The 8,716-nt window shown below is 45.8% G+C and overlaps 1 protein-coding gene across 4 annotated transcripts in view; it reads left to right on the top strand.

Annotated features, from left to right (window-relative positions):
* RAD51B (RAD51 paralog B) overlaps window positions 1–8,716 on the top strand; it is a 466,410-nt gene that overhangs the window by 36,787 nt on the left and 420,907 nt on the right. The window lies entirely within an intron of this gene.

Here is an 8,716-nt window from a genome sequence, read left to right as displayed (position 1 = left end):
TGTGCTGCTGCTGACTGGTTTTCTGAAACATGCACAGAAAGAAAGGGGACTTCTTCGTTCACAGGAACTTGTGCCCTTTCTGTACTAGGAATAAAACATGAGCCACCACTAAGATGTGAACTGAAACCAAACGTTTTTCTATTTTTGTTTATCCTGGGCCCTGAATACTTGCAATATGCCCTGTATTCAAGGGGGAGGATTGCAGACCCGAGTTCTTTACTTCAGTTCTTCTGCCTGCAAACAGCAGCTGAACCACCTGAGAAGGAAACTACTCTCTTCCCCTTCCTTCTTGCACATCAGCAGCTACCAAATGCTTCTGCAATCCATCCCATTGTAGAAGGAAATCTCTCTTCTGCTAAACCAGAACCTGTTCCCACCGTGCGTCCCCTCACTGAGCTGATTTGGCACCTAATGACCTCACAGAGCTGGTGAGACCCCAGGAGCGTTGTCCTTGTTTGGTAAATTGCCTCCACTTGCATCTGTCCTTCCCTTACTCCCCTTGGAGTGTCCTGAGCCACCCTCTGGAGAAGGGACCTTCCCTTCCTTCCACCTCCTGCCCCAGGGAATGGAGCAAGCTTGGCTGCTGTCTGGGGGCCTTGGTGCCACTCAAGGTTTTAAGCTAACAGAGGTCGGTCTCCACCTGGGCAGGGGAATTTTGATTTTTAGAGCTGTAAGCTCTTGGACTTCAGGCTCTTTACTAGCAAGTCATCCACGGGCATGATCAGGGGGATGGAACACCTCTCCTATGAAGAAAGGCTGAGAGAGTTGGGGTTGTTCAGCCTAGAGAAGAGAAGGCTTCGGGGAGACCTTCTTGCAGCCTATCAGTACTTTAAGGGGGCTTATAAAAAAGATGGTGGCAAACTTTTTAGCAGGGCTTGTTGCGACAGGACAAGGGGGAATGGCTTTAAACTAAAGGGGGGTAGATTTAGGCTAGATATAAGGAAGAAATTTTTTACGCTGGGGGTGGTGAAACACTGGCACAGGTTGCCCAGAGAAGTGGTGGATGCCCCATCCCTGGAAACATTCAAGGTCAGGTTGGACGGGGCTCTGAGCAACCTGATCTAGTTGAAGATGTCCCTGCCCACGGCAGGGGCGTTGGACTAGATGACCTTTAGAGGTCCCTTCCAACCCAAACTATTCTATGATTCTATGATAGTGAATTTGTACCACGTGGAATGGCTTATTTCTTCTAGGATGGCAAGGGTTTGCTCCATCAAGGGTTTGGCCACTGGGTTCACTGCTTTGAGAACAAGAGGGAAGTTACCAAAGCAGGTGGTGCCCCCAGTACCTGCTCTGCTTTTGGCCCCTGGGCAGCTTGCACAGATGCCAAAGGAAAAAGTGCTGTCTTGACAGAAGTCGTAGGGAGGGGCATGCACTGGTTAGTTTGTGTCCAAAGGCACCACTGCTTCAAATACAAAGCTGCGCTTTCCCTCTGAGATCTTTACTACCTGCAGAAATGCAAAAGGTGTCTGCTTGCCCCAAAGTATATGAACTTACTCTGAAGTAGAAGGGATGTGGAAAATCTCTAGTCCTCTTTCTCTCTAGGTGATTCCTGACTTATATCTTTGTGGAAAAATACATCACCTAGAGATATGCAAGCTAGTGCTCATTAAGCCAGTATAGGTACTAAAAGCCATACAGTGCTGTGCTCCATCCTGCTAAGTTAATCATGCCGAGAAGCAGAATACCTTGGCCCACAGAGCATGCTGCCTCGTGGCTATACCACTTCCAGCACCTGAATTAGTACAAACGCCTACTCAGGAATGTATTTTGCCTTACAAAATTACTCTTAATTCCATGGGTTCCAGTGGAAATGTTTGTCAGGCTAAAGAGGGAGAAAGACTGAGATACTATATAAGCTTCATCGCTGCTTATGATCTCACTTGAGAGCATTTTAAAGTTTCAGCTACTTAACTGAGACCCTAGAGACCAGATGTAGAAGGTGACTTGTCACAGCCTTGGAACAGGTCACTAGCATCATGCAGCTGCAGACTGCATTGCACGTGGTGCGCTGTGCCGCCCCAGTGCGCAGCCAGGACGAGCTTCCACCGTACAAGGACTGTGATGAGTAGAGGGGATGATACAAGTGCTGCTGGTAATGGTGGCAGAGTGAGGACTGGTGTGACATTACATTCCCAAATCTTCAAGAGCTGGACAGGTTGGAAGCAGCTCTTACGTGTTCTCCGTGTTTGGGACTTCTCACAGGTCTAAAGCAAACCGGCAAGTTTTTTAATCTGAGAGAAGCAGACCATTTCCTCGACTCCTTACTCTGGAGTCTGGGCTGCTCACTCCTTTTGTAGCCACTGGATTTTCTGATGTGAATGGCCTTTATTAGCGTCTCAGAAAATAGCGGTTTTTAAATGGTAATCCCAAATGCTTGACGTCAGTTTGTATTTATGCTTTAGTCAATTTAGGAGCTAAAGACCCTTAAGTATCTGGTGATGCTGTTTGTTTATACTGTTGTGTGGCATGCTGTCCTGCTTTGATGCTATAATGAAGAAGAAAGAGAAGGAAATACAAGCAATTTGCTCTTTAATAAAAATAAGTAAACATACGCAGTTGAGACAATATTTATTAAATATGTGAGTTGAGATACATATAGTGCTTGTAGATCTCTGGCCTTTCAAACATGGGACACTTTCCAATGCAGAATTTCTCTCTCCTTTGTGGTTACCTATATTGCTACTTCAGTATGGTTCTTTACCTAGTATTTTGGGGATGAGAATAACAGTATTTGCCTTTCTTTTTCGGTTTTCACTAAAGGATCTCTAAGTGCTTTTCACAAACTAGTTAAATAATTCTCACTTCAGGCCTTGAAGTAGGTCAGGATTAACCCCAAATAGCATTGATCAGGAGCTGATGGAAATGTCCTGACAGCTCCCAGAAGGTAATTTCAGACCTGGGAAGGGGAGTTTAACATTCTACCTGTTCACCAAGTTTCCATATTTGAGGAGTGAGTTAATAAAGTTCCAAGAAAGTTGGGCAACTGGGAAGGTGCTACCCAGTTTCCACCATCTGAAGTTGCCCTAGAAATGGTTTTGTACATCGTCACATCGTTTCGTCTGCCCAAGTCAAAGCCAGCATGTGAAGGGACTGTCAGAGCTGATAGGCAGCACAGTTCTATCTTGTACAAAATAGGACTGATTTCCCTCTGTTCGCTACATAATCCCATCTCCATCAGTAGAGTACTTTTGGGTAAATATTACTAGGGCCAACAAGCCATGTTAGAGGCTAAACTGAGGTGACCATCTGCTCTATCAGCTCATGTTGTTGCAGTTACTGCAGAGCTTATCTACGTTGCTGCTTTTGTTGTCAGACCACTCATCTGATGCCACAGCTCTTCCTATTGCTCCTATTTCTCCATCGGTTTCTTTGGCAACCTGTCCCTTTCCATGCCTTACCTCCACTGCCAGTCTATGCTGCAATCACAGGTACCCTAAGCCTCCTGTCTGAACCCCACCTTTGGCAATTTAACGCAAGTGGGCTGATTGTTGGTGAGCTGTAGCTTCCATTAAAGCCTGCAACAGCTGCAGTTGTCAGTGCTTTGGAAGCTCAGGGCAGAAGACATTTTACACACTTGCCTTCAGGCACAAGTATAGCAGCAAGTTTGCAATTATTGTTCAGTGCCTTTGCTATAACGTCCACACAATGGTACGTAATAGGCTTTCAGGGCTAAATTTAGCAAAAAGCTTCTCCGGTCAATCTCTTTGAGTTTCAATGTATATGGAATAACACATAATTTCAACTGATCCTTCATATAAATGCATATACACATAGCGAGTGTGTGTGTTTAGATGCATAAACATAGCTGATGGCCTCCATGCTGCACCACTGATTGCATCGTAACTTCTACTGGCAAAGAAGAGCCGTCACCTGCTTAGCTGCCAACAGCAATCTGGGCCCACTCACTGCCACTTTCCTGAGCATATGAGATCCTGAGAAGATCCAAAATGAAGCTCCGCATACACATGAAGCAGGTTAAGATCTGAGTTGACAGCTCTCGACCTTGCAAGCTGTGTGTCTGCGTGCTTTGGTATGTGGGAGGGCCTCAGTTTGATCTGGCAGCGGGTTAAAGCCTCTACTGATGAGTGCTCATCTTAGAGAGGGGGGTTAGGCCCATATATTTTAAAACGTGTTTTACATAAGGTTTTTAAATCAGATCGATATATTAATATATTAATAACAAATGGGGGAGGCAGAGACATCTTTGACCTTCTCTTCTGCTGTTCCTTATTTGCCTGGCCTTTATGTCTTACCACCTCGTCCCCATCCCCTGAGGTCTCCCTGCAGGGCTAGTGCTGGTGTCCCGTATGCCTGTTTCCCGTTACTCATCCCGTACAGATGATGTTTTCTTCAGCTGACCTGCTACAACATACCCTTCTTCCCATGCCAGTCTGTCTTGCCAGCGCTACAAAACCCAGCAAATTAAATCATCTGCCCATCTATTTCACATATTTATGAGTGAGATACTAATCCCTGCATAGTGAAAGGGTCATATGTACAAAAGGGGAAATGAGGACACCAGCATTAAAGGGAGAAATGGGGGAAGGGGAGACTAAGAGCAAGGGCACGGCAGATTTCAAGGAGCCAAGTTTACAGTGTTGAAAAAAAATGCAGAAAACTGAAACAACAGCAGATCAGAGTATCACTGACAAGCCACATCGACGCTCTTTCCTTGGTAGTTCTGCATTTAAGCTCTCACTTTTTCCTGCTCCCTGCACCTATGTCTTCAGAGCAGAGACCAAGTCCTCCAACTGGCTCAAAAAAATGTATAAAGAAATCAAAAAAACAGCAGACACCCCTTTTCTCTGTGCCTTCTGTGATAACAGACACCTCTCCTTCCCTTTCACCCCAGTGGGAAAGCTGATCTGTCAGACTGATCCATTTGCAAAGGCAGCCCTCCCAGGCCTCCTCGCCGAATGCTCCATCTGATCTTCTGCCCCTGTGCAAGCAGGAAAGCTCTTTCCGGCTTCCCCAGCACAGCTCACGCGCTGTGCAGGTCCCAGCAGGCAAAGGATTTGCATGTGATGCCGTTACAGCGACCTCCCGAAACTCGGCTCCATTTCCCATCTGTTGTGTGCTATTACTTTCCCAGGACACAAGAGCAGATGAAATGTCTGTTGGATGCCACAGAAACTTCTCAGGCTGCAGCCGTGGTAAAATAACCCTCCTTAAAGCAATACAAAGAGATCCTTTTGTGTGCAAGAGCTCCTTTCAGACTGGGTTGGGGTTTTTTATTGCCCTTTAAAGGATTCTGCAATGAGTGACCTGGAGATTTAACAGTTGCGTCCCCGTCATATTTTAACACAATGCAGACAGCAGATGCTTCAAGAAGATTATATTTCTTCATGTACATTGGGTCTCCAGGGAGATTACACATTTGGGGTCAAGGGCTTTAGGGGGCTGGCTGTACGGCCTTGCAGGAGGATTGTTCTGTTTCCAGCAAAAAATACCTGTAAAGCACAGGGCGTTCTGCCAAGCCTTCTATAGGCATTCAGCAGGAAATGCTGCTCCCAAGAGACATTTTACCTACGGGTCTGTCAGGGATAGCTTTTATTATAATAATGGCAGTTGATCAAATAACCCCCAGTGCTGCAACACGGTGCAGCTTGAGTATCGGGGCTGAGCCTGAGCAGCGGAGCAGCGCTTACTCAGTGGACTGCAAAAAGGTTATTCATGTAGAGGAAAACTGTCTGCCTCTGTAAAGGCAGGCAGAAATGGGCACTTTGTAACAGTATGGTGTTTTTGAAATGCAGATATCTTGGCCAAGGCAATCATCAGCTGGCCAGCACAGAAGATCTTCCAAGAGGGAGAATTAATTCCAAAGATGCAACAAAAGCCCTCACGGGGTCCCCACTGTACACACTGACAAGTCAGAGATTATCTAAGTTTTAAAGAGGTTTTACAAAGAAGTTGCCTCCTCCTACCCCAATCCTGTACGACTGTTAATTTATCTGCTTTGGATATTGAACGATTATGACTGAGCGAGCCTTGCTAGGATGGGAATTTCCAATTCCACAAGACTTAGGAATCCAAACCTTAACACCAGCCCCGCTAAAATCCAGTCCTGAGAACATCAGTAACTATATTCAAGTACAGCTACAGGCACTGTAGGGTGCCAGCACACAGCCGCGGTGCCACGGTGCTCAGACGCCACTGGAGCCCCCTCGAGCACCAGCCTGGCCCACTGCAGGCGGGTGGGTGCTCTCTCAGGCTCCGGCTGGTGGTGAAGCTGGACTATCCCAACAGGGAGTGCCTGTGCAGCCCAGCTGCTTGCAAGGCAAAAGCATACACCAGGACAGACACGGGCCTTCCCACGCCAGTTCCTGAAAAAAAGGAAAAGGTAGCGTCCTTGGTCCGGACTAATTTCTCAGTTTTTCTGTGTCTCATGCAGTCACTCATACCTCGCAGACTCAGTGTAAAATGCTAATAAATCACAAAGGGAATGTTTTATGCTTGCTGGATGCTGAGATAAGTATCAACACTAGATGAGAACCAAGGGGAACACGGACCTCAGTTATTACTAAATTCTACCTCAGACAAAGCTGCTTCTAATTTCCATGAGTGTTTTCCTAAGGAAGGAGCAAACATCAACCAAGGAAACTAGGATTTACCTCAAGTGCTGAAATCTGCGTAAGAGAAAGGAGCAGGTGCCCTCCAAAGCCTGCACAGCCATATGGGGCATTCAGTTTGGCTTCGCACTGCAGCTGGCCTTCAAACATGAACTGCCCCACCATGTTCTCCCCACCCTCATGCATTGAGTTTAATGGTGCCAGAAATGGTAAATGTCAGGAAGCGTTTGTGCGGTGGAACGTAGAAACTATGGTTAGATAAAGCAGTGATCACAAGAGAGGCTGCATATATACTAAAGAGCCCTTAAATAGATGTCACAAATAGCCCTGATTTCTCTCTTTACCCTGCAAACAGCTGCCATATGCTATAGTCCCCTTGTAGGAGAGTAAATTTAGCAATGAAAAAAGGATGGTTCAGGATGCCTGTCAGGGTGTGCTTTCCCAGCACCTAGCCCACCCCCTTGCTAGGGATCCGCAGCACTGCAGTAGCCAGCCTTGAAGGACCAGGGGGTCAGGACATCCCTGTGACATCTCCTAGAGGAACAAGGAGTCTGTGGTAATTCTCTGAGCTCCCCCAGTCAGCAAACCAGACAGAAATGCCACGTTTAGCCATGACATTTGGATCTAGATCTAACCTTTTTTCAGGCTTGGGAGTAAAGGAGTTTCTGAGGGGTATGTCTGGAGCACAGTTATTCAGAAGCAACGCGATAATAAATTTCGTTTTACTCAAGTCATCAGTCCTCCTGCCTTGATGTATATGAACGATGTCTTGCTCTTCTTGGACTCCCTCAATATCCACAATTTTGTGGCTGAAGTGGTGGCAGCAATTTCCTTTTTTCTTCACGTTTTGAACAGGCAGAAGGAGGAATGGAGGCACTGGTAAGCAGGGGAAGTTAGCAGTGGGGAGGAGAGACTGAGGGAATTCATGCCCATCCCAACCTATTTTTTCCATTTCTTTTAAAATATGTAGTTTTGATGTTATGTGTTGACTTTGGTTGTTGACAGACTGCATGAAAAGAGCCAATGTGTTACTCTAGGCATTTTTGGCAGATATGTAGGAAAGCTATCCAGTGAAAATCAGCAGCTAACCCACAACAAAGCTTAATCTCCAGCCAAAAGCTTAATCCAACAGAAACCAAACATCTGCCCTCCTTGGGCACTCTGGGATGGAGACAGAGGTCTTGGCTTCTGGGGTGGCTCCAGAATTGTTCTTCATCTTCTGACTCCTCCCAGATGGCAAAGCAGGGCATGTGCACTCGCTCCGTGGTTTAGGTAAGACTGTGGGGTGGGGTGGCAGATGCCAGGCTCTCAGAATTACAGCTACAAAACCTCAGACTGAACCATACGTAGATCTAGTACGAATAACAGTATCCCTCCCTTGCCCTGTAAAACCTTCTGCTATTTCTGGCCTTTCTCTCTCAGTGTCTCTTTTCATACATAGCAGATTGAGACCATTATCCCTGGAATAAGAGTGTGCACGCTGCTTTTTTTCACTGTATCTCATTCCTGACCTCTGCTGCTTTTTTACTATTCTAGTCCTGGTTATAATAGGAAATTGAAAGCCCAAGGATTTTCTTCACATCTGACATTCATTCATCCTCACAGCTTCTTTTTTTCCCTGTCAGATTAAAGGCAGAGAGAAAGAAACAGCCAAAACTGTGTGTTTATGGTCCATATTTTTAATACCCCAAAATCTGATTCTGTTCTTAGTCTTGCTTTGTGTAACTTTATTCATTTCACTGACCTTATTCTGGATCCTCACCAATGTAAGAAGGAAGTCGGGTGATATATTTAAAGAGTATTTGTTTTAAACATAACATTGAGAGTTAAGACAAACAAGTCTCATGCTCATCTACCCATTTCCCAGCCCTGATGACTTGTCTACATTCCTGATCTTATCATTCAAGCCCAGATATTTGAAAAGTGACCACAGATTTAGAGTGACTCAAGTTTTACCAGTTTGGGACATCTCTATCCTGATTTTCTTCAGATGGCTCTACTTAAAAGTATGGCAGCTGTGCACCCCTGGGGCTGAAAGTATTTCAAGCTGGAAGGCCTAAAATCAAGCCAGATCAAATCAGAGGCTTTTAAAAATCATTCCGCCTTCGCATGTGAGTTGGTGAGTCCCCGCTGAGAGGTGACGG

Source organism: Aptenodytes patagonicus, chromosome 7 (genome assembly GCF_965638725.1).
Source record: "Aptenodytes patagonicus chromosome 7, bAptPat1.pri.cur, whole genome shotgun sequence".
Classification (NCBI taxonomy): domain Eukaryota; kingdom Metazoa; phylum Chordata; class Aves; order Sphenisciformes; family Spheniscidae; genus Aptenodytes; species Aptenodytes patagonicus.
Note: the sequence above shows the minus strand (reverse complement) of the source record. Positions and strands in the feature narration are given on the sequence as shown.